Genomic DNA, 23,497 nt, shown 5'->3' with positions numbered 1-23,497 from the left:
AGACTCGAGGTCGACCCCTAGGCTTTTGGAGCCAGGGATATAGAGGATCTGAAGCCTGCTATACTCCAAATGAAAAAGAGATACTGGCAGCATACGAAGGAGTTCGAGCTGCTTCAGAAGTGATTGGTACTGAAGCACAGCTCCTCCTGGCACCCCGATTGCCAGTGCTGGGCTGGATGTTCAAAGGGAAGGTCCCCTCTACACATCATGCAACTGATGCCACGTGGAGTAAATGGGTCGCACTGATCACACAGCGAGCCCGAATAGGAAACCCCAATCGCCCAGGAATCTTAGAAGTGATCACAGATTGGCCAGAAGGCAAAGATTTTGGAATGCCACCAGAGGAAGAGGTGACACGTGCTGAAGAAGCCCCACCATACAACAACCTCCCAGAAAATGAGAGGCCATATGCTTTGTTCACTGATGGATCCTGTCGTATTGTAGGAAAACATCGGAAGTGGAAAGCTGCTGTGTGGAGTCCTACACGACGAGTGGCAGAAGCCACTGAAGGCCAAGGTGAATCAAGTCAGTTTGCAGAGGTGAAAGCCATCCAGCTGGCTTTAGACATTGCTGAATGGGAAAAATGGCCAAAGCTCTATCTCTGCACTGACTCATGGATGGTGGCAAATGCTCTGTGGGGGTGGTTAAAGCAATGGAAGCAGAGCAACTGGCAGCGTAGGGGCAAACCTCTCTGGGCTGCCACTTTGTGGCAAGATATTGCTGCCTGGTTAGAGCATCTGGTTGTAAAATTACGTCACGTAGATGCTCATATACCCAAGAGTCGAGCCACTGAAGAACATCAAAACAACCAGCAAGTGGATCAGGCTGCTAAGATTAAAGTTTCCCAAGTGGACTTAGACTGGCAACACAGAGGTGAACTATTTTTAGCTCGGTGGGCCCATGACACCTCAGGTCATCAAGGAAGAGATGCAACATACAAATGGGCTCGTGATCGAGGGGTGGATTTAACCATGGACACTATTGCACAGGTTATCCACGACTGTGAGACATGCGCTGCAATTAAGCAAGCCAAGCGGCTAAAGCCTCTTTGGTATGGAGGACGATGGCTGAAATAGAAATATGGAGAGGCCTGGCAGATTGATTACATCACACTCCCACAAACTCGCCAAGGCAAGCGCTATGTGCTTACAATGGTAGAAGCAACCACTGGGTGGCTAGAGACATATTCTGTACCCCATGCCACCGCCCGAAACACCATCTTGGGCCTTGAGAAGCAAGTTCTCTGGCGACATGGCACTCCAGACAGAATAGAGTCAGACAATGGGACTCATTTCCGAAACAACCTCATAGATACCTGGGCCAAAGAGCATGGCATTGAGTGGGTATATCACATCCCCTATCACGCACCAGCCTCTGGAAAGATTGAACGGTGCAATGGACTGCTGAAAACTACACTGAAAGCAATGGGTGGTGGAACCTTCAAAAACTGGGACAAACATTTAGCAAAAGCCACTTGGTTAGTCAACACTCGGGGATCCATCAATCGAGCTGGCCCTGCCCAATCTGAACTTTTATATACTGTAGGTGGTGATAAAGTCCCTGTAGTGCATGTAAGGAATATGTTAGGAAAGACAGTCTGGGTTATTCCTCCTCTGGGCAAAGGCAAACCCATCCGTGGGATTGCTTTCGCTCAAGGACCTGGATGTACTTGTTGGGTGATGCGGGAGGATGGGGAAGTCCGATGTGTACCTCAAGGAGATTTGATTCTAGGTGAAAACAGCCAATAATTTGAACTGCATATAATCATGTCTGTAGTTCTTTTATGTCCTATCAGAGCTAGTGCAGCAAGAATCACACTCAACAGTGAAGAACAAGCTTTGATGAAACCGAGCGATGTGCAGCAGTGATGGAGTCAGAACTGGTGACCAACAACTTCCTCAAGATCAACATCTTCAACTTGCAGACCATGGACGTGATACACCAGCTGCACCAGAGGTACCAGCTACGAGTTCCAGATGCAGTATGTAACAACTTCACACTACATACCATCTCTCCTGCCCTGAGAGACTGCTATCACAGATGGGGCCCAAAGTCATGGACTAAATTAACTCAACAGACTTTGGAGGGATAGCTCATAGATTGAGATAGTGATATCTGTGTGTATATCTATAAGCATGACGTAAATGGTATGGAATAAGGGGTGGATACTGTCCTGGTTTCAGCAGGGATGGAGTTAATTTTCTTCTCAGTAGCCGGTGTGTTTTGGATTTTGTGTGTGAAGAATGTTGATAAAAACATTCTGATGATACGAGTTGTTGTTAATGAGACCAAGGACACTGTCTGGCTTTCCAAGTCTCGTTAACGTGCAGATGCGGGAAGCTGGGCAAAAGACAGACAGAATAATTGACCCAAACTGGCCAAAGAGAGTATTCCATGCCATAAACGTCATGCTCAGTATATATAAGTGGGGGTTGCCCATGGGAGGGGGCATCATTTTCAGTTATTCCTTTTCTTGTCGGGTATCCGTTCGGGCACCCTGGGCATCCTTTTCTTCTCTCTTGCTTGCTGGCATCGTTCCCTCTACCTTGCTAGCTTGCTCTCCCCCTTTGCTTGCTGCCCGGTGTTGTTCCTGTGATCGCTGCTCAGGACGGGCTGCGTCGGTCATTCGGACATCGGGTGGTGAGAAATTGTACATTGTTCATTTTGTACATTTTGTATATATTAATATCCTTATATCCTGTTAGCTTTGTAGTTTTTAGTATTTTTAGTAAACTGTTTTTATCTCAACCCACGAGTTTTTCCTTTCTTCCCAATTTCTCTCCCCTGTCCCACTAGGTAGGGGCAGGGTGAATAAGAAACTGTGTGGTGATCCGGGCTAAACCACCACATGTATATACATATTTTCCTTGTATCAGTAAGTGCAACTTAACAGTAGTTTGCAATGGATTAAATATTTGTTAAGCGTCTCCATTTATAAATGCTTATTATATGCCAAAGCTTCACAGAAATTCAAGAGTAAAAAAACAGTAACATGACAATAGCTAATATTAGTTAAACACTGAGAACTGTCTTTACGGTGTAATATTAACTTTAAAAAAAATGCTACTGCATATAAATTCCCATTCCTGTTTTCTGATTACATGAATAGTGAAAAATTGTCATTCTAGTTTGCTTAACAATGTTTTTATACTTAGAATCTATCCTTTCAACTAAACAAAACTTATAAAGTCCTTACTATATCTGTTTTATTATACAGAAAATCTATTTCTGAAGTCAAAAGGCATTAGTTATTACTATATGGCCAAGTTAACACAGATGAGACTGGCAAAATATTATAATCTGACAGAGCAGAAACATCAAGATTAACAGTTTTTTTAATATAGGTAAGTATCTTTGTAGAGGCACCAAAACCAAATAGCCCTTTCAAGTGAACTTTCAAAAAAAATTAATTTTCATTTCAAAAGGGATCTTGAAATTACTAGATACACATATATCCCTGTCCCACTGCCTTGTAATATATATTCAGCAATTTAAAATAAAGATTCAATATTTAAGATTTCATATATATTATATATTTAATACATAATATATATTTATATGTACATTACACAAATACATACTCTCAATCAGCAGGATTCATCTGTTTTAGAATCATAGAATCACAGAATGGTTAAAGTTGGAAGGGACCTACAAAGGTCATCTGGTCCAACCCCCTGCAATGAGCAGGGACATCCCCCACTAGATCAGGTTGCTCAGAGCCTCATCCAGCCTGGCCTTGAACATTTCCAGGAATGGGGCTTCCACCACCTCTCTGGGCAACCTGTTCCAGTGTTCTACAACTCGCATTGTAAAAATTTTTTTCCTAATATCTAATCTAAATCTACCTCCCTCTATTTTAAAACCATTACTCCTTGTCCTATTGCAACAGGCCCTACTAAACAGCCTCTCCCCATCTTTCTTGTAGGCCCCCTTGAGGTACTGGAAGGCCGCTATCAGGTCTCCCCGGAGCCTCCTCTTCTCCAGGCTGAACAGCCCCAACTCTCTCAGCCTGTCCTCATAGGAAAGGTGCTCCAGCCCTTTTATCATCTTCGTGGCCCTCCTCTGGACCTTCTCCAACTGGTCCATGTCCTTCTTGTGTTGGGGGCTCCAGAACTGGACACAGTACTCCAGGTGGGGTCTCACCAGGGCAGAGTAGAGGGGGAGAATCACCTCCCTCGACCTGCTGGCCACGCTCCTCTTGATGCAGCCCAGGATGCGGTTGGCCTTCTGGGATACAAGAGCACATTGTCGGCTCATGTTGAGCTTCTCATCCACCATCACTCCCAAGTCCTTCTCCTCAGGGCTGGTCTCAATCCATTCTCCGCCCAGCCTGTATTTGTGCCTGGGATTGCCACAACCCAGGTGCAGGACCTTGCACTTGGCCTGGTTGAACTTCATGAGGTTGGCACAGGCTCACCTCTCCAGCCTGTCAAGGTCCCTCTGGATGGCATCCCTCCCTTCCAGCGTGTCGATGGCACCACACAGCTTGGTGTCATTGGCGAACTTGCTGAGGGTGCACTCTGTCCCACTGTCCATGTCACCCACAAAGATGTTGAACAGGGCCGGGCCCAACACAGACCCCTGAGGGACGCCACTCGTGACCGGTCTCCACATGGACATTGAGCCGTTGACCACCACTCTCTGAGTGCGGCCATCCAGCCAACTCCTTATCCACCGAGTGGTCTGTCCATCCTCTCTAGTTTAGAGAGAAGGATGTCGTGCGGGACAGTGTCAAAAGCTTTGCACAATTCCAGGTAGATGATATCCATTGCTTGTCCCTTGTCCACCCATGCTGTGACCCCGTCATAGAAGGCCACCAAATTGATCAGGCACGATCTGCCCTTGGTGAAGCCATGTTTTGAAAGGATTGATTGGTGTCACTAATCTACTTAAATTATTTTGTGAATTCAATGGAATTTATTCATTACCTGAAAAGAAGAAATTTAAAAGACCCAAATGTTCCACATGGCCATTACTTCAAAATGACTGCAGGGACTGAAATAATATTTATAACACCCTTCTTACTGTACAAGCATTCATGCATATATTTAGGCAGCAATATCTGCCAGGTTCGCATATCTATTCCTATGTTAAATTTAAATTTTATACAACTTTCTTTACTGTAATATACAGTATCTCTTTTGCCCTGTTGGACTATTTCATTTTTAATGGAGAAAAGTGATGAATAGCTATCCAATATTTTTTTAAATCCCCCTACTGTTCCATTGTATGGCTGTTTCAAGATTTTACTTACTAGGCAGCCACCATTAGCATATCCGGTACCCTGCTACCATAGTTTAGCCACTGACTCTTGATTCTTAAAATCCAAAATTTTGAGGGTGGCTTGCCGTTTATGGAAACAAATATACTCTGAGGTGTTATCTTTTCAACGTGACCGCCAATACCCACCACACAATAAAGTCAGTCAATCCCAGTACCATAATTCAATTAGTTACCTACCAATTCAGTAACAAAAAGTAACAAACTCAGTTGCAATTTTAAACATTATAAGAATATTCACTCTGAGAACACAGAATAAGTGTTTAAGAATAAATGCTGATATGTTTTTTCTTCATGTAGTTTTTTCTTCATCTCCTCTTGGGTACTTGGGTTTGTATCTAGAATTTGACCTCATACTTTCTTTGTCAGTTAGTTGGTTTATGCCACAGTCAGGTACTGGTTATAGAAAAGCCCAAAGAGGCTTGTGGAAAAGAGGCAAGCAGCAATCCACCAGGTGAGGAAAGACAAGAGTCCTTGGAATAGGAGAGGAGTGAAAATATTCTTTAGGCTTCCCAAAGCCATCGTTATTTGCACTACAGTTACTTTCATCTTTCCATCAACAGATGGAGACTCAGAATAAACTGAATTGGGAAGCGGATTATTTTCTACTGCAGTGTCAGAATTAGATTCTGGGTAGGTGCCCCAAGAATAATTACCTGTTAAAAAACAAAGTAACACATAAGATATTTGTAGGATTAGATTTTAAGTTCTACTATTTCTAGCAGCTCTATAGATCATCTTATAAGTATTTGTCAAAAAAAAAATTTGCTACATTTTACTTATAAATTAGTAAATGGTAACTGTATTCATCCACATGGCTTCCTCATAATACTAGTAAGCTATCAGGGTAGGATTCACCTTACCTTTTGACATCTTAACTTTTACATGTGTTCTGATTTTGTTTAGTAAGGGGGGGGCCTAAGGTGGTAGCTTCTGTAGGAAACTGCTAGAAGTCGCTCCCCTTTGTTCAGTGGACTCTGCCGGGCCTAGGGCGGACCCACTGCTGGCCAAGGCCGAGCCAATTGGTTTTCCCCTTCTTAAATACGTTATCGCAGAGGCATTATGAGGGAACATTCTGCTACCAATCGGCTCCTGAGAGGAATTGCTGAAAGAAAATAGTTAAAAGTAGTGGTTCTGTTAACATAAACAAGATTAATTTTGCTTGTGCAAACTGAATGCTATAATTCAAATATTCATATTTGAAAACACTAGAATTTTGTAAGCCATCTCAAAACTAAATATATGATTAGGCCAAGTGATTTACAAACTAAATCCCATTTCAAAAATTAAGTACTATGACTGTAGAGACAGTCCAAAGATTGATCAAAAGTAAATGAAACTTTGGTTAATATTGCAGTCCCTTTTCAAAGTGAAATATCTGTAAGATCTCCAAATGAAAAACACCAGTACTTGAAAAACAATGACAAGAGGAATTTTCATTAGCAGTTCATCAATAACAAAGCATTTAAATGATCTTTATTTCAGGTACACATTATAGTTAATTGAAAATCACTCATATTTATCCCTCCCCCTGCTTCCAATATGTTCCAGCTTTCTCAAGATTGTTACATGACATATTTTAAATTAGAACAAATGAAGAAGGGAAAAAAGTCATAAAACCAATAGCAAGCAAGCAGTAAAATAAGGTTAACTGGATTTTAGAAAATAACAGAATATAGAGTAGCAAAAAAAGATGAAGGTAGCCCTGACATTTTTGGAAATAGCTTGAAAACCTCAAAGGGCTTTGAGACAATCAAGCATTAAAAAAAAAAAAAAGAAAAAAAGAAAAAAAGGCAGTAAAGCATTGACAGAAGAAAAAGTATGAGAAAATATTTTAAGATAATTAATGGCATATGATTAAAAGAGTAAAAAAAAAAAAAGTCAATCAATCATTGTAGGAAGACAGATAGGAAAGACTTTACTGGCAAAAGCACCAGAAGAAAACAAAGCAGGCATGGCTAGTAAAAATAGATAGGACTATATTTAGTGGTCCTGAGCTTCTTAAAGAGAAGATATTCGAAGTACTGGATAAATGGATTTAGGAAACACCACATACAGAAGGCATTATTATTTTATCAATAAGATGAAAGCTCCCAAAACTAAAATTATGCATTCACAACAACTAGAAAAGTTTTGTCATAAACAATTGATGCTAGTTTTATTTCCCAACCTTTTTTCTGAAGTCCAATGCTGGTCACTTGGTTTGTAACTACATATTTGAAATAACAAAGACAAGATTATAGTAGTGATGATCTAAAAACAGAGATGAAGCTTTGTCCTATGGCATACTTCAATATTCCTTCTGGAATACACCCTGACTCAGCAAGATTATCAGGCAGCACTATCATGCAACACCAGAAATAAGTTAATTTTGCAGGAAACGCAACATCACTCTATATCAAGCTTACAAACATCTATCTATCCATTTTCTATGTTTGTTGACATTTAAAGTTACTTTTCTTAAAAAAAAATCCTCAAGGAAATCTTTCTCTTTTATCACTTGCCACAGTAACAAGATGGGCAGATGGTTTTATATCTAGGCTACTGCATTTGAGAGTGGTCTTACAGAACTAAACATGTCTTATTTTATCCCAAAATATATCCATCCTATCTTAAATTTTACCCCCAATTTAAAAATTACAGTTGGGATTAGGTAACAATATTTTGCCCTTCTATCTAAATCTGACTACTTTTTCCATGCTGTAGCGAAGAAATCACCACTTACCCTATACGCTGCCCAGGTTCAATTAATGCTGAACAGAAACACTCATCAAGATAAACATAAGGCTCGCCAAGATACTTGTAAAGAATACTTCATGATGGGATCTCTTAGAACAACAGAGGAACAACTTAAGACAAAGCATCTGAATAATATGGATGGTGCATCTTTGAATATTTTGGGTTGCAGAATTTTGCTGTAATGGTGCTATTTTTATAAAGGATAAAGTATAGAAAACTTCATTCAAATTTCAGTTCTGGTGCCAAGGAAGACAACAAACCAAAACATTTATGTTTTTCTATAAAAAAGAATTTGCACAGACAGAGCACCCAAATATACGTAAGCTCAGTGTCATTATACTTACCATTTTTTGTAAATCAATTGTACTTATTCTGCCAGCTTCCTTATTCATCTGATCCACACATTTTTGGGCTAAATTCAGATAGGCCTGTAAGTGATTGCACATCATAGCCAACCGTAAAGCACACAACAGGATTATAATCCACAACCGCATGGTGTCAAACGTATCTTCTGACATTCTGCGGATAAAAAAGGTAATGTTGTTTTCCAAAGGTCACCTATCGCTACAGAGTTATTTGTTTGTATCATCTGTAAAGAAATCTTTAAGTATATTGTTAAAAATAGTTACACACAATCCACAGTTATGGAATTCATGTGCAAGTAATATTCACTTCTCCTCCCTATTTTCTTTACTGCTTGTGTTTACATGGCAAGGTTTTGGTAGCAAGGGGGCCTACAGGGGTAGCTTCTGTGAGAAGATGCCAGAAGTTGCCCCCATATTGACAAAGTCAGTTCCAGCTGGCTCCAAGATGGACTCACCCCTGACCAAAGCTGAGCAAATCAGTGACATTGGCAGCACCTCTGAGATAACATATATAAGAAGGGGAAAAACTGCTGCACAAGAGCAGCTGGAAGAGAGGAGTGAGAATATGTGAGAGAAACAACTCTGCAGACACCAAGGTCAGTGAAAAAGGAGGGGGAGGAGGTGCTCCAGGTGCTGGAGCAGAGATTCCCCAGGCAGGCTGTTCCCCTGCAGCCCATGGAGGTCCACAGTGGAGCAGAGATCCACCCTGCAGCCTGTGGAGGAGCCCATGCCACAGCAGATGGATGTGCCCTGAAGGAAGCTGACCCTGTGGAGAGACCATGCTGGAGCAGGGTCCTGGCAGGACCTGTGGCCCTGCAGGGGACCCATGCTGGAGCAGTTGGTGAAGAACTGCAGTCCATGGGAAGGACTTACATTGGAGAAGGTCGTGAAGGATTGTCTCCTGTGGGTGGGACCCCAAAATGGAGTAGGGGAAGAGTGTGAGGAGTAAGAAGTGGAAGAGAGACAGTGTTATTGAACTGACCCCAACCCTCATTCCCTGTCCCCCTGCACTGCCATTACCCCTCATCCTATCACAACAGGTCCTGCTGAAGAGTTTCTCCCCATCCTTCTTATAAGCCCCCTTGAGGTACTGGAAGGTCACCATAAGGTCTCCTCGGAGCCTTCTCTTCCCCAGGCTGAACAGCCCCAACTCTCTCAGCCTGTCCTCATAGGAGAGGTGCTCCAGCCCTCTGATCATCCTTATGGCCCTCCTCTGGACCCTCTCCAACTGGTCCATGTCCTTCTTATGTTGGGGGATCCAGAGCTGGATGCAGTATTCTAGGTGAGGTCTCATGAGAGCAGAGTAGAGGGGCAGAATCACCTCCCTCGACCTGCTGGCCACGGTCCTTTTCATGCAGTCCAGGATGGGGTTGGCTTTCTGGGCTGCAAGGGCGCATTGCCGGCTCATGTTGAGCTTCTCATCCACTAGCACATTGTCATAGTTGAGCCCCGATTGGGACCAGACTACGCAGTCTCTCTCTCACTCCCCTCACCCTCCAAGAGAATAGGAGGAGATAATATAAGGAAAAACGGCTTTAGGTTTGAGATAAGGACAGGGAGAGATCCTTAAAGTTACCATCACGGGCAAAACAGACTCGACTTGGGGAAAACTATTCATTTATTACTACAAACAAAGCAGGATAATGAGAAACAGAATAAGATAACTTCCCCCCACCCCTCCCTCTTCCCGGGCTTAACATTATCTCTACCTCCTTCCTCTCCCGAGCGCCATAGAGGGGAAGAGGGAATGGAGGTTACGGTCAGTTCATCACACGTCACTTTACGCCGCTCCTTCCTCCTCGGGGGAAGAACTCCTCACATTCCTCCCCTGCTCCAGTGTGGGATCCCTCCCACGGGCTACAGTCCTTCGCGAATTGCTCCAGCGTGGGTAATTTTTTCCACAGGGTGGAGTCCCTCTGGAATGGCTGCCCCAGTGCAGGCCCTCCACGGGCCACAGCCTCCTTCAGGCATCCACCTGCCCCAGCGTGGGGTCCTCCATGGGCTGCAGGTGGATCTCCGCTCCTCCATGGACCTCCATGGGCTGCAGGGGGACAACCTGCTCCACCATGGTCGTCACCACAGGCTGCAGGGGAATCTTGGCCAGGAGCCGCATTACTCCTCCCCCTCCTTCTTCACTGACCTTGGTGTCTGCAACCATTCCTCTCACAAGAAATTATTCACAACAGGCTGGCAGACACCTCTCAGGTTGTCTTCACATCTCCTCTCTGCTTCTTGCAGCTGGGCCGGGCCAAGTCGGGCCCAGACAGCCGCCTGGCAAGAGGCCAAAGGGTGAGGCCTGCAAGGCCCACAAAGCTCGTGCCTCCCCCTCTCTGCCACCGCTCCAGCTTCCAGCTTCTTCACATCTTCTCTTTTTTTTTTTTTTTCTGTTTTCCCCTTCTTAAATACATTATCGCAGAGGCATTATCAGGGAACGTTCTGCTACCAATTGGCTCAGCCCTGGTCAGCAGCAGGTCCGCCCTAGGCCCGGCTGAGTCCACTAGTCGAAGAGGAAACTACTTCTAGAAGCTTCTTACAGAAGCTGCCACCGTAGCCCCTCCTCACTAAATAAAACCAGGACACACTCCCAAGTCCTTCTCCTCAGGACTGCTCTCAATCCATTCTCCGTCCAGCCTATATTTGTGCCTGGGATTGCCCTGACCCACGTGCAGGACCTTGCACTTGGCCTGGTTGAACTTCATGAGGTTAGCATGGGCCCACCTCTCCAGCCTGTCAAGGTCAGGTCAAGGTCATTACCCTACTCTGAGTTTTCATTGGCAATAAATTAAATTAATTTCCCTGAGTCAAGTCAGTTTTGCCCATGACGGTAATTGCTGAGTGATCTCCCTGTTCTTATCTCAACTCACAAGCCTTTCGTTATATTTTCTCTCTCCTGTCCAGTTGAGGAGGGAGAGTGATAGAGCAGCTTTGTGGGCACCTGGTGGCTAGCCAAGGTCAACCTACCACACTGCTACTTCTTGGTAGCCCTATTACAGCATTAGATCCAAATTAGTACCCATTTGTCTGCAAACAAGAACAACTCTCAAATGCCTGAATTCTGAGTAATGAAGACAGGACACTAAAAAGCACACGCTTTCAGATAATTCCAAGTTTTGAGATATATAGTTCTAGATAACAACTTCAACTGACTTAGATACATTGCTATAGCATGACTCTCATTAAGATTAACTGAAGAGTAAAATGGTAACACAAAAATTATATATTTGCAATTTTTTATGCAATATCTCACTGATCACAGTTATCTTATAAGCATCTTTTAGATTTAGAAAGCAATAAAAATGATAGCAAATCATATCAGTTTCAACTCTATTTGAATACTATTTTGAATTATCTGTTAATAAAGTGACAATGACAATCACCTATGCTACTTATACAATATTGATTTCAGATACAATTCTTCCTGAAAATTATTTCCCTTTTTATGCTTTTAAATATTTGAGCTATCAAATTTCATATGCACTTCATCTACACATAGATTTTAAGGTCAGTTCTCATACCAATGTATCTCAATTGTCTTTAGTGAAATCACTTCTCTCTTACACCAGTAAGTAAGATGTAAGGTATTAGAAGCTGGCAATGAAGTGATATTCCGTCCCTAGGAGGAAAAACGCAGAACTCTGACACAGAGATGCCAGAAGATAGCAGCTCTTTGGGAACCACTGCCTTACCATTCTTCATCGGATTCAACACTGTGACTAAATCTCAGCATTTGAGTTTGCACCCCGAATAATGGATCACCCTGTTGTCAAGGCGATGCAGCTGCCCTATCACAAGCAGCCTGCCAGTACTGAAAGAACTGCAGCTGCTGTGACAGTAGCAAAAGCATCGGGACAATCATTCTAATATCATAAGGAGCTAACAACTGTGACAAAAAAAAAATATGCTGCAACACAGATTGAGCATATGATGATTTTAGCCCATACTGAGTAACTGCACTTTTAGCTTCCTTCAATATTTTCCAGTCTAATGCTTCCCACACACTTCTCCCAGTATTATCAGTCACAACTGGAAATGCCATGGGCAAAGGCTCTCCTTCTATCAAAGCATCTCGAATCACCTCTTTCCACTGCACTATCGGATTCAAATCCCCGGCCCCTCCCGCCGGCGTCCCTTGGAAAGGTGCAAAAAGACTGATCTCACCCGATGCTCCATTCGGAACGAATAGGTTGGATGCTGGCAGGTCTCAATGTGGCACAGGTGAAGGAGTTGACGAATTTTCCAGTGACCCTTCTAAGCGAACCTCTAGGGCTTCCAGCCTTTTTAGTGTCTCTTGCAGCTGTGCGTCCTTCAAGCCGGATGAATGTTCATCCCCCTCTTCCTCATGCCGTGGTGGCGGGGAAGAAGGTGGTAACGGGGGATAAACCGGAGCTGTCGGCACCGGCGAAAAGGCTCGTGACTCTGAGCCTGCACTGGCGCAGCGTGGCGGGGTGCCTGGCGGTGGTACATCTGATGGTGGTGAAAAGTCTTTGGCAGTTTTTCCCTCTGGTGCCCACATATCTATAGTTATAGGGGCTGTGGCTGCAGTTCCTGGAGTCCTTGCTGGGGCTCGAACCCCCCCACCCTCAGCACGAGCCGGGGCGGCGGCAGGGCTCGTTAAACCCGAGAACAGCATGCTAGTAGCGGAGGTGGACCGGTCGGCTGGAGTTAAGGCCGCAAAAGCAGATGCGGCAACTGAACGCTCGGCTTTCATGCTTATCAATGTTTCGTTAATTAGCTTCCACACAGTGGAGATCCCTTACTTATTTCATCCCACAGCTTTTTTCCCATCTTTTCCCATGTCGGGAGTTCAAAAGGATCATCAACTGTGGGGATTAATTCCCTTTTCTTTGCCCACTGCAGCAAAGCTTCTAGGACAGCCAAGTCATAACTCAGTCCTCTCATAGAGAGCATAATAATTCTAGGGCTACCTCCTTTTCCATTATTGCCAGCAGTTTCACAATTGGCGCTCCCTGATTAAGGCGTCCCTTTTACTCCCTGATTAAGTGCTCACAATTGGTGCTCCCTGATTAAGGCACCCCTTTTTCCCTGATTAAGTGCTCACAATTGGTGCTTCCTGATTAAGGCACCCCTTTTTCCCTGATTACGTGCTCACAATTGGTGCTCCCTGATTAAGGCACCCCCTTTTTCCCTGATTAAGTACTCACAATTGGTGCTCCCTGATTAAGGCACCCCCTTTTTCCCTGATTAAGTACTCACAATTGGTGCTCCCTGATTAAGGCACCCCTTTTTTGCAGCTTGTCCTGTAGCCCTGGCAGACGGCGAACCCCTGTTTCAACGGTTCAGGCTCTGGATCGTCGCATCTGAAGGACAAATGCGTAGTCGATCTTGACCCCCGGTCACTGCTCCCGGTGCTTCTCTGCCTCCACCGCTCCAATATCAGTGTCTTCTAGTAAGTCCCTGTTCAGGCGCCATTTGCGAGCGACGGAGGAACGTACGACAAAGACTCAATATGAGTAATAAGCATAGTTCCATTTATTAGTCCTGGATGCGCATATTTATATTGCTAAGATAAAATATGCCTACTAATCATTGCGTGATTGGCTTAAGCTCTAATGGTTACATTTGCATATCCCTCCTACTTGCAGTTAGCTAACCTGGAAAGTCCTGTACTTTTCATGTTTTCACTTTCTCAAAGTTATTTACGATCTTCTTCAAGGTTGCTTCGTTTACTTTCTCACAGGCGGCCTCATTATTTTCTCACAGGTGGCTTCAGTACTTTCTTACAGGCGGCTTTAGCGATGTCCTTGAGGCCTGCTGCTCACAAACATAACAATTCCATTCGGTCTGGATTGTTCACTAAGTGTCCCTGATACTCCAGGTATCCAACAACTAGGATGATCCAGGAAACAGAAAGCCTATCTTAAAAGAGGAGGCTAAAAGATCTTGCTTTGTTTAACCTAGCAAAAAGAGTCCAAGAAGGATGGGATAGCTGTCTATCAACTTAAGCTGGAAACAGATTTCTGGTCTTCAATTGTGAAGCTCTGGAACAGCCTCACCAGAAGTGTAAGGACCTTGCGTACACAGCAGGTCAGCAGGGATCTACAGCTGCTCCATCGCAATACAGACAACCATCCTTCTGCAGATTCTGTTAAGCATCCCCTGCCCAAAACTGCATGGCCAAAGGATCGCTGTCCATCATATGATGCACAGAACCAAGGTATTGGTTGGCACAGCCACAAAAAAAAATTTTCAGAGAGAAAAATGACAAGGGAGCAGACCTGCCTCAGCATCTCCCGCTGAGGCTTCCTGACATGACAGGGCATCTGCCCTGCTATTCCATTTACCCAGCCTGTAGGTGACAGTAAATGGAAACTGAGAGCAAAAAGTTGCCCAACAAGCCAACTGGGAGAGGTGCACTTCAGGTTCCTAAAATATTCTGGATTTTGATAGTCAGTCAGAACCGAAGGGGGCTCAGAGGACCCACAAGAAGGTGCCTCCACTCAGCGCACACCTTCCCGATGGCTAACAACTCTTCATCCTAGGCATCGTAATTCCTCTCTGCAGCAGTCAACGAGCAGGAGAAATAGGCACAAGGATGAAGCTGTCCATCCAGTGAACTATGCTGAGAAAGTACTGCCCTGATGGTATGGGCAGAAGCATCTGCCTCCAACACAAAAGGATGACTGGTATCCAGGTGGGCCAAAACCAGGACCATTAGAAATTCCTGCTTCAAGTCATCAAAGGCCCCCTGAACTTTGTGTGCCCACTGAAAATGGATAGCTTTATGAGTCAGTGCTGTGAGTGGAACAACCTTTTGAGCAAAATTCCAAGTAAAACGCTGATAAAAATTAGCAAAGCCCCAAAAAGCACTGCACACTACACACAGTCAAGGGAGACTGCCAATGAAGAAAGGCATCAATCTTACTCATGTCCATGCTCACGCAGTCGGGGGCAATGGAGTGACCCAGGAAGTCTATACACTGCTGGAGGAAGGCATACTTCTCCAGCTTTGCATAAAGGCAGTGATGCCGAAGGTGGGAGAGAACCTCTCAAACATGAACAACATGTTCCTCCCATGTCCTCAAATAAACTAAAATGTCATCCAGATGTGCAATGACATAATTGTTCAACAAGTCACAGAAAACATAATTGACAAAGCCCTGAAAGGTAGCAGGGCAAAAGGTATCACACGATACTCAAAATGGTCTTATGTGCGAACAAAGGCTGTTTTCCACTCATTGCCCTGATAAACACAAGTAAGACTATGAGCCACTTAAGTAAACCAGTATGCCCCCTGTAAATGCTCCAACAACTCAGTGTTGTGGTTTAGCCCTAGTCACCAAACAGTTTCTTGCTCACCCTCCTCCTCCGCAGCAGGACAGGGGAGAGAATTGGGAAGAAAGGAAAACTCGTGGGTTGAGATTAAGACAGTTTACTAGAATAGCAAAGGAAAACTACAATAATAACAGAATATAGGGATACTAAAATATACAAAATGAACAATGTACAATTTCTCACCACCTGATGTCCCAATGACCAATACAGCCCGTCCCGAGCAGCGATCACTGAAACAAAACTGAGCAGCAGTGGTTTTACCCACAGTAGAACCATAAGTAAAGGAGCCAAGAAGTTTATATGCAGCAATGTTCTGGAAGAGGAAAAAAAAGGGAGTGGGTTATTAAATACAGTTACCATACTGTCGAAACTGGTGGTACAGATAACAGAAGAGTAATACAAATTTTAAAACAGAGGGGGAAAGGTAAATAAGAGAATTACTTCCCTTTTTTTATAAGTATGACTTAAGTCTCAACAAAACAGTAATATTACATACTGTGAAATCACACTGGCTGTGGTTTAAACAACTGCAAACAGTCAGTAATGATCTACTTACTGACAAAACCACGCCACTAAGGGCAAATAATGATCTTTTCAGAGCCCATTAGAAACAATCACTCAGCAATGATTCTTTGTTTATAATTGCATTACTGAACTACATTGATATCTGACCAAGTTTTGATGCATTTAATATTGTTTTTATATTGTTACAATTTAATAGTCAAAGTGTGGTAGATCTTTAAAAATAATTTGCTTGGTGCTGCACAATGTTATCTTTACTAATCAGTTCTAATACCACTCGGTGGATAAGGAGTTGGCTGGATGGCTGCACTCAGAGAGTGGTGGTCAACGGCTCAATGTCCAAGTGGAGACCGGTCACCAGTGGCGTCCCTCAGGGGTCCGTGTTGGGCCCGGCCCTGTTCAACCTCTTTGTCGGCGACATGGACAGTGGGATAGAGTGCACCCTCAGCAAGTTCGCCGATGACACCAAGCTGTGTGGTGCCGTCGACTCGCTGGAAGGGAGGGATGCCATCCAGAGGGACCTGGACAGGCTGGAGAGGTGGGCCCGTGCCAACCTCATGAAGTTCAACCAGGCCAAGTGCAAGGTCCTGCATCTGGGTCACGGCAATCCCAGGCACAAATACAGGCTGGGCGGGGAATGGATGGAGAGCAGCCCTGAGGAGAAAGACCTGGGAGTGTTGGCAGACGAGAGGTTCAACATGAGTGGGCAATGCGCCCTTGCGGCCCAGAAGGCCAACCGCATCCTGGGCTGCATCAAGAGGAGCGTGGCCAGCAGGTCGAGGGAGGTGATTCTGCCCCTCTACTCTGCCCTGGTGAGACCCCACCTGGAGTACTGCGTCCAGTTCTGGAGCCCCCAACACAAGAAGGACATGGACCAGTTGGAAAGGGTCCAGAGGAGGGCCACAAAGATGATCAGAGGGCTGGAGCACCTCTCTTATGAGGACAGGCTGAGAGAGTTGGGGCTGTTCAGCCTGGAGAAGAGGAGGCTCCGGGGAGACCTGATAGCGGTCTTCCAATACCTCAAGGGGGCCTACAGAAAAGATGGGGAGAAGCTGTTCAGTAGGGCCTGTTGTGATAGAACAAGGGGTAATGGTTTTAAATTAGAAGGAGGTAGGTTTAGATTAGATATTAGAAAAAAATTTTTTACAATGAGAGTTGTAGAGCACTGGAACAGGTTGCCCAGAGAGGTGGTGGATGCCCCATCCCTGGAATCGTTCAAGGCCAGGCTGGATGAGGCTCTGAGCAACCTGACCTAGTCAGGGATGTCCCTGCTTCTTGCAGTGGGGTTTGGACTAGATGACCGTTGAAGGTCCCTTCCAACTCTAACTATTCTATGATTCTATGATTCTAATATCCCCTAAACATCAAGTTAGACAAGATTTTTTTTTTCATAACCCCATAGTAGTGGATATTAATTACCCTCTTAGTTCTTGATTAATGAAGTCTTGTTTCAGAGATTTTATATTTCTGCCTAAGATCTCATGCCCACAGATCAAGATAGATGTTGGAAAATTAGAGGATATTTACAGAAAAGGCACAAGAAATTTTAAAATATTGAAAATTATAAAAATTAAAAACTCAGGAGTTTAAGAGGTGACTTGATGACAGTCTATACATAGACTGAAACTTAATAGCAGATACAACAAAAGTCAGTAGTTTGCAGCTGTAATTGGATGCATTCAACTACAATGAGAGTGCAAGTCTAATACAGAGTAATTAGTTAACAATTTACCAAGAGTAAAGGATCCACTTTTAAATTGTTTAATTTATTAAATGTGGCACTTAAAAAAAATACACTTCAGTTTGAGCATAAATAATTTACATATCAGAAAATCTAATGGTTCTCTTATGAAAGGGGTCAGACTAAATGATTACAATGGCCTATACTGCAGAATTTGTGTCATTAACACGCATTAAATATTCAGAGGTTATGATCTACAAAAGACATTTGGAGTTGTTCTATCAATCAGAGAATGATGAAGAGAAATAGTTACATATAAAAGAACATTTTACTTCCAAACTCAAGAACAGATGAAAATGAAAATGTTCCTTTAAATTGATATTAACCCTCTGAGCCTTATTATAATATTCTGGGTCATAATGCGATAAATACTGAAATGAACAATTTTAATTTACTTTTCATTTTAAAGCCATAAAAGCTTTAATAATTGAATGCACTTCCTATATGTTACCCTAAATTCAATATTTACTAACAGAAGTTTTCACTGAGTTTTAGATTCCCTTTTAATGTATTCCAAATTCACTGCCTTTCTGAAGCTATTTCTTCACTTTCTGTTTTTCCTTTGTATCTTAACCTCATCTTATTAACAAAGGCCCATCTAGAAAAAAAAAAAGAAAAAAAAAAGTCTGTGGCTACACTTCTTCCAGACAGTTATTTGAATTTACAAAAAGATATGGGGGAAAGGAAACAGGAAGTAGAAACATTCATAGTGGATCTCTCACAGGAGGAAAGAAAAGGAATGCTTCTTTAACTTGTATTCCACTTTTGAGGCAAAGAATGTAATAGATTGGCAGAGGGCAGGTTGAGCACAAAGAGGCAGGTCACAAGTCTGCTGGAGATATGAAAAGCAGACAGCAACAGAAGTCTTAGTCAGTCTCTACCTTCTTATTGGAATAGTTTGCTTTATTTTCAGACATTAAACTGAGATTTAAGATTGAGTAGCATATACCTATGTGTATATATTTTCTCTTACTGTGTTATTTTTTCTGTTGCTAAATTCAGAACATCCAGATGCATTTGAGCCAGTCGCAAGCCAGGGAATGTCAAAAAAGCACCAATAAGTGAACACAGAAAAGCAAGGAACAATTTGAAGGTTAGTTTAGACACAGGACTCCTAAAAGAAAAGAAAGGAAATAAGTGTGGGGGTGGGGGGAATCAGAGACTACTTTCAAATCAACAGTATCTAACATTCAATCAAATTAAAATAAAAAATAAGCAAGTCACCTATTTATTTACTAAAAAGAATAAAAAGCTCTTCAATATAAGAAAACCAAAACCTAAGCTACTTCCTATAAGATGTTAAATTTGTTAGCAGAAAACAAAAAAAAACAATTATTTTATGTTGTGGTTAACAAGCCATGCAATAAAAATAGCTAGTGGAATGAATTCAATTATTATACTTTTAATAGAAGAGCAGATACATGGCAAGTTTAACTGGTCAAAGGCAAATTTTAATTTTCATTTTTAAGTTATGCCATTCATACTACCAAGAGACACTATCATCAACTCAATCACTGACGTAAACAGTCAAAGCACTGTGAATGTTTAAAAGGAAATGGACACAAACAGAAAAATTAATACAGAAATTAGTAAATTCAGAATAGTTTATGAAAACCAGAGCAAAGAAAGATTAAGAAACACATGGAATTCAGTTGAAGGGTTTCTTTCTCATTAAATATCCATATCTATAAATGACACATTATTCTAAGTATATATTTGAAAATGTTCCTCACAAATTAAAAAAATAAATCTATAATTCTTATATAGTACTTGTGAATTTCCAAACAAGGAATTCAAATTTGTATTCCCACAGTGATGACATACCCCATAGAAGCATTTTGGATCATATGTTTAAGTCAAGGATTGTAACAGAATTCTGTTTACAATATACAGAGGCTGTCTATGATAGTGACTGTGTATATAAGTAACATCACAAGCAATTAAACATTCCTTTGTCAGTTTATACAAAACTTGGATGCACTGTAGCAAGCAGATGTATTTGCCTAAGAGGAAAATACTATTATAGCCTGAAAACATGACTGAAAGTCAAAATTTAGTCCTAATTCCAATTTTATTGCAGGCTCCATCTGTAGCTTTTGCACTCTCATCCTACTGCATACCACAGGAACTGCAAAAAATACTTATCTCCTGTTTGAAGGAATCTTTTCAAAGCTGAAGGGACTGTTTAATAATTACTATGAGAAAGACTTTTATAGTTTTTAACCGTATTTTATGGACTGAAATAATTCTGGAATAAAAAGGGAATACATAAATGCAACGTAAGTTACTTTGTAAATATTGATGGATTATTTTCATTAACACACCTCTTCACATTAATATAGAGATTATAAGTGCATATAAGAGCAAAGTATGCAAGACAAATGCTTGCTAAGAAAATCCAAGTGGTTCAGTTATAAATGCAACATAATGAAGACCAATGTATTTCCAGGAACTTACTGGGATTCCAAACCCTGCTTTTCAAGAAACTGCATAGCACTATCTGAAAAATTCGAGAATCCTGCAGAGACATACATTATATGTATTTTATCACAGTACAAATATAAAATATATTTTATTGAAATAAAATGCTAGGTAACAGGACATATTTTAAACAAATTTTGTCTAGCATTATTATTATTATTAACAAATTATGTCTATCATAGCTCATTCATGTGCTAATTGCAATCATAGAATCATAGAATAGTTAGTGTTGGAAGGGACCTTTAAAGGTCATCTAGTCCAATCCCCCACTACAAGGAGCAGGAACATCTCCAACTAGATCAGGTTGCTCAGAGCCCCATCCAACCTGGCCTTGAATGTTTCCAGGGATGGGGCCTCCACCACCTCTCTGGGCAACCTGTTCTGAAAGAGTTGGCTGTTGGTGTTCCATCACCTGCAGTGTAAAAAATTCCATCCTTATATCAAGTCTGAATCTACCTCCTTCTAATTTAAAACCATTACCCCCCGTCCTATCACAACAGGTCCTGCTAAAGAGTTTCTCCCCATCCTTCTTATAAGCCCCCTTTAGGTACTGAGGGTCACAATAAGGTCTCCCCGGAGCCTTCTCCAGGCTGAACAGCCCCAACTCTCTCAGCCTGTCCTCACAGGGGAGGTGCTCCAAGCCTCTGATCATCTTCGTGGCCCTATTTAGTATGGCCCTAATTAGTATGCCACAATGCAATAAAACTCAGTTATTAGCACAAACAGTCTTTGAAAACATCTCTGATATTGTACATTTTATGAACATGAATAAAACATTCATTTTTAAGAAGGTAAGCAACTTTTTTTTCAGTAGAGGAGCTTCACTTTACTATGCAAGGCAAAATGGATTAAAAATAAAACTGGAAAGTAAATATAATTAACAAAGCAAACAACCTAAGTAAAGACTACACTATTTAAAACAAAGCAAGGAAAATATAGAGGATATCCTTTAGAATCAACATTCCAAAGCAAGATTTCCTAAAAGTGTATTACATATAGAGTTCATTTAAATAGAGATTTTCTCAAAACCACCTAAAATGCTTAAAATTCATTTTTCAAATAATGTAATCACTAGAGCTGTTGCAAACTCTGAAGAAAGTAGTTACCTGATTCAAGTCCAAATTCTAGATAGCTTTCTGTCACAATCAGGACTGCCATTGCTTTCACAAAGAAGAAGAAGCCAAAGGTGACACAGACTGATCTTTCACCTCCATCGTCTACTATGAAATAATGGGTGGTCAGTGAAAACAGTATCTTACTTTACAAGAAAAACGTCAAGGAAAATCACATTCATAAAATAACTATATTTAAGAATTATAAAGATGTATTTTGGTCATCTACACTAAGACTGTTCTAAGATGTGCAAATACTTTAAAAAGAAATATGTATTTAGCCAATTTGAGGTTAATTATGCTTTATAGTATTGTGGGAGTTCAATAAGCACAGGCACACAATCACATAATGGGTTGCTAGGAATACAATATTCTGGAATATAATTTCTTTTTTTCATTTAGGCTTACTGATAGCCAAATGCAATGGTATTCACTATCAATCTGAGAATAATTAAACCAAAGTTTAAATGTAAATTTTACGTACTTGTAAGAATTTACAGAAATTATATTAAACCAAAAATACGACAATTCTATCTAATCTATTCTATTCATTTTTTTGTCAGAATGCACAATCCCAAGCGGGTATATTCAAGATTCTTCACTGCAAAAATCCAGAGTTCAAAGGCAAAAATATAGTATCATTCAAGGCACTGCATGTTTGTTGCTGAGATAATCTCGGTTAAAATACTTCCTCAGTCTTGACTTAACTATATGTGAATGCGTGTTTGTACACATGTATACATCCATGCACACAAATACGTATATATAGTAGATATATATGTATACTGTGTATATAATATACACAATTTTTTGTTCCTTTGGGCAGAAAAAGGTAGAAAAGGTAGAAAAGGTGTTCCTCCTCATAGAAGTCTCTTTTTTTACGAAGAAAAACATAGACATGGAAGTTTTTCTTCCCTCCTTGATTAAATGCAAGACATATTAGAAGACATGAGGTGAGAACAGAGAGATTTGTTGCCCTTTAGTTTAGAAACAAACAAAAGACCACACATAAAAAGCATTTAATGCAAAAGCTGTTCTCTCAAATGTCTGCAGAGCTTTCCCAAGTAGTCTTACAAAAGGTTCCAGGTCGCTTTACAAAATCTGTATCCTTTCAATTAGATATCCTTTTCTCAGTTTTCAGGACATCACGATTAGTGGAAGCAGAAAAAATTTAAATCTTTGCATAAAAGCAGAGAAGTTGCAAGAATTTTTATGTATATAAATAAATGCCAGAAAAGAAAAAAATGATTTTTTTGCTTTAAAAACACCAAAAGATTATTTCTCAAAACTGAGCAGCAAATAAAGGAGTGAAAAGGGAGCCAGCAAGGTAGAGGGAATGATGCCAGTGAGCAAGAGAGATGAGAGGAATGCCCTCCCTCCATGGGCAACCTGCACTTATATACTGAGCATGACGTTTATGGCATGGAATACTCTCTTTGGCCAGTTTGGATCAATTATGCTGTCTGTCTTTCTCCCACCTTCCTGCATCTGCACGTTAGCAAGACCTGGAAAGCTGAACAGTGTCCTTGGTCTCATCAGCAACAACTCATATCATCAGGGTGTTTATCAACATTCTTCACATATGAAATCCAAAACATACCAGCTACTGAGAGGAAAAGTTAACTCCATCCCTACCGAAACCAGGACAGTATTCACCCCTTATTCCATACCATCTACGTGTTTGCATATACACACATACACACACACACACACACACACATATACAGATATCATTCCCTCAATCTATGGGCCATCCCTCCAAAGCCTGTTGAGTTCATTTAGTCCATGACTTTGGGCTTCATCTGTCATAACAGTCTCTCAGGGCAGGACAGATGGAATGTAGTGTGGGGTTGTCGCATGCTGCATCTGGAGCTCACAGTTGGTACATCTGGCGCAGCTGGTGTATCATCTCCATGGTCTGCGAGTTGAAGATGTTGATCTCGAGAAAGTTCTTGGGCACCAGT

The 23,497-nt window shown here is 41.8% G+C and overlaps 1 pseudogene; it reads right to left on the bottom strand.

Moving 5' to 3' along the window:
* Nucleotides 1-5,658: 5,658 nt before the first annotated feature.
* LOC147596533 (transmembrane protein 161B-like) lies at nt 5,659-21,579 on the bottom strand (annotated as a pseudogene).
* Between the last annotated feature and the right edge of the window lie 1,918 nt (nt 21,580-23,497).

Source organism: Chlamydotis macqueenii, chromosome W (assembly GCF_036417535.1).
Source record: "Chlamydotis macqueenii isolate bChlMac1 chromosome W, bChlMac1.mat, whole genome shotgun sequence".
In the NCBI taxonomy this organism is placed as follows: domain Eukaryota; kingdom Metazoa; phylum Chordata; class Aves; order Otidiformes; family Otididae; genus Chlamydotis; species Chlamydotis macqueenii.
This window is presented reverse-complemented; position numbering and strand designations above follow the sequence as displayed.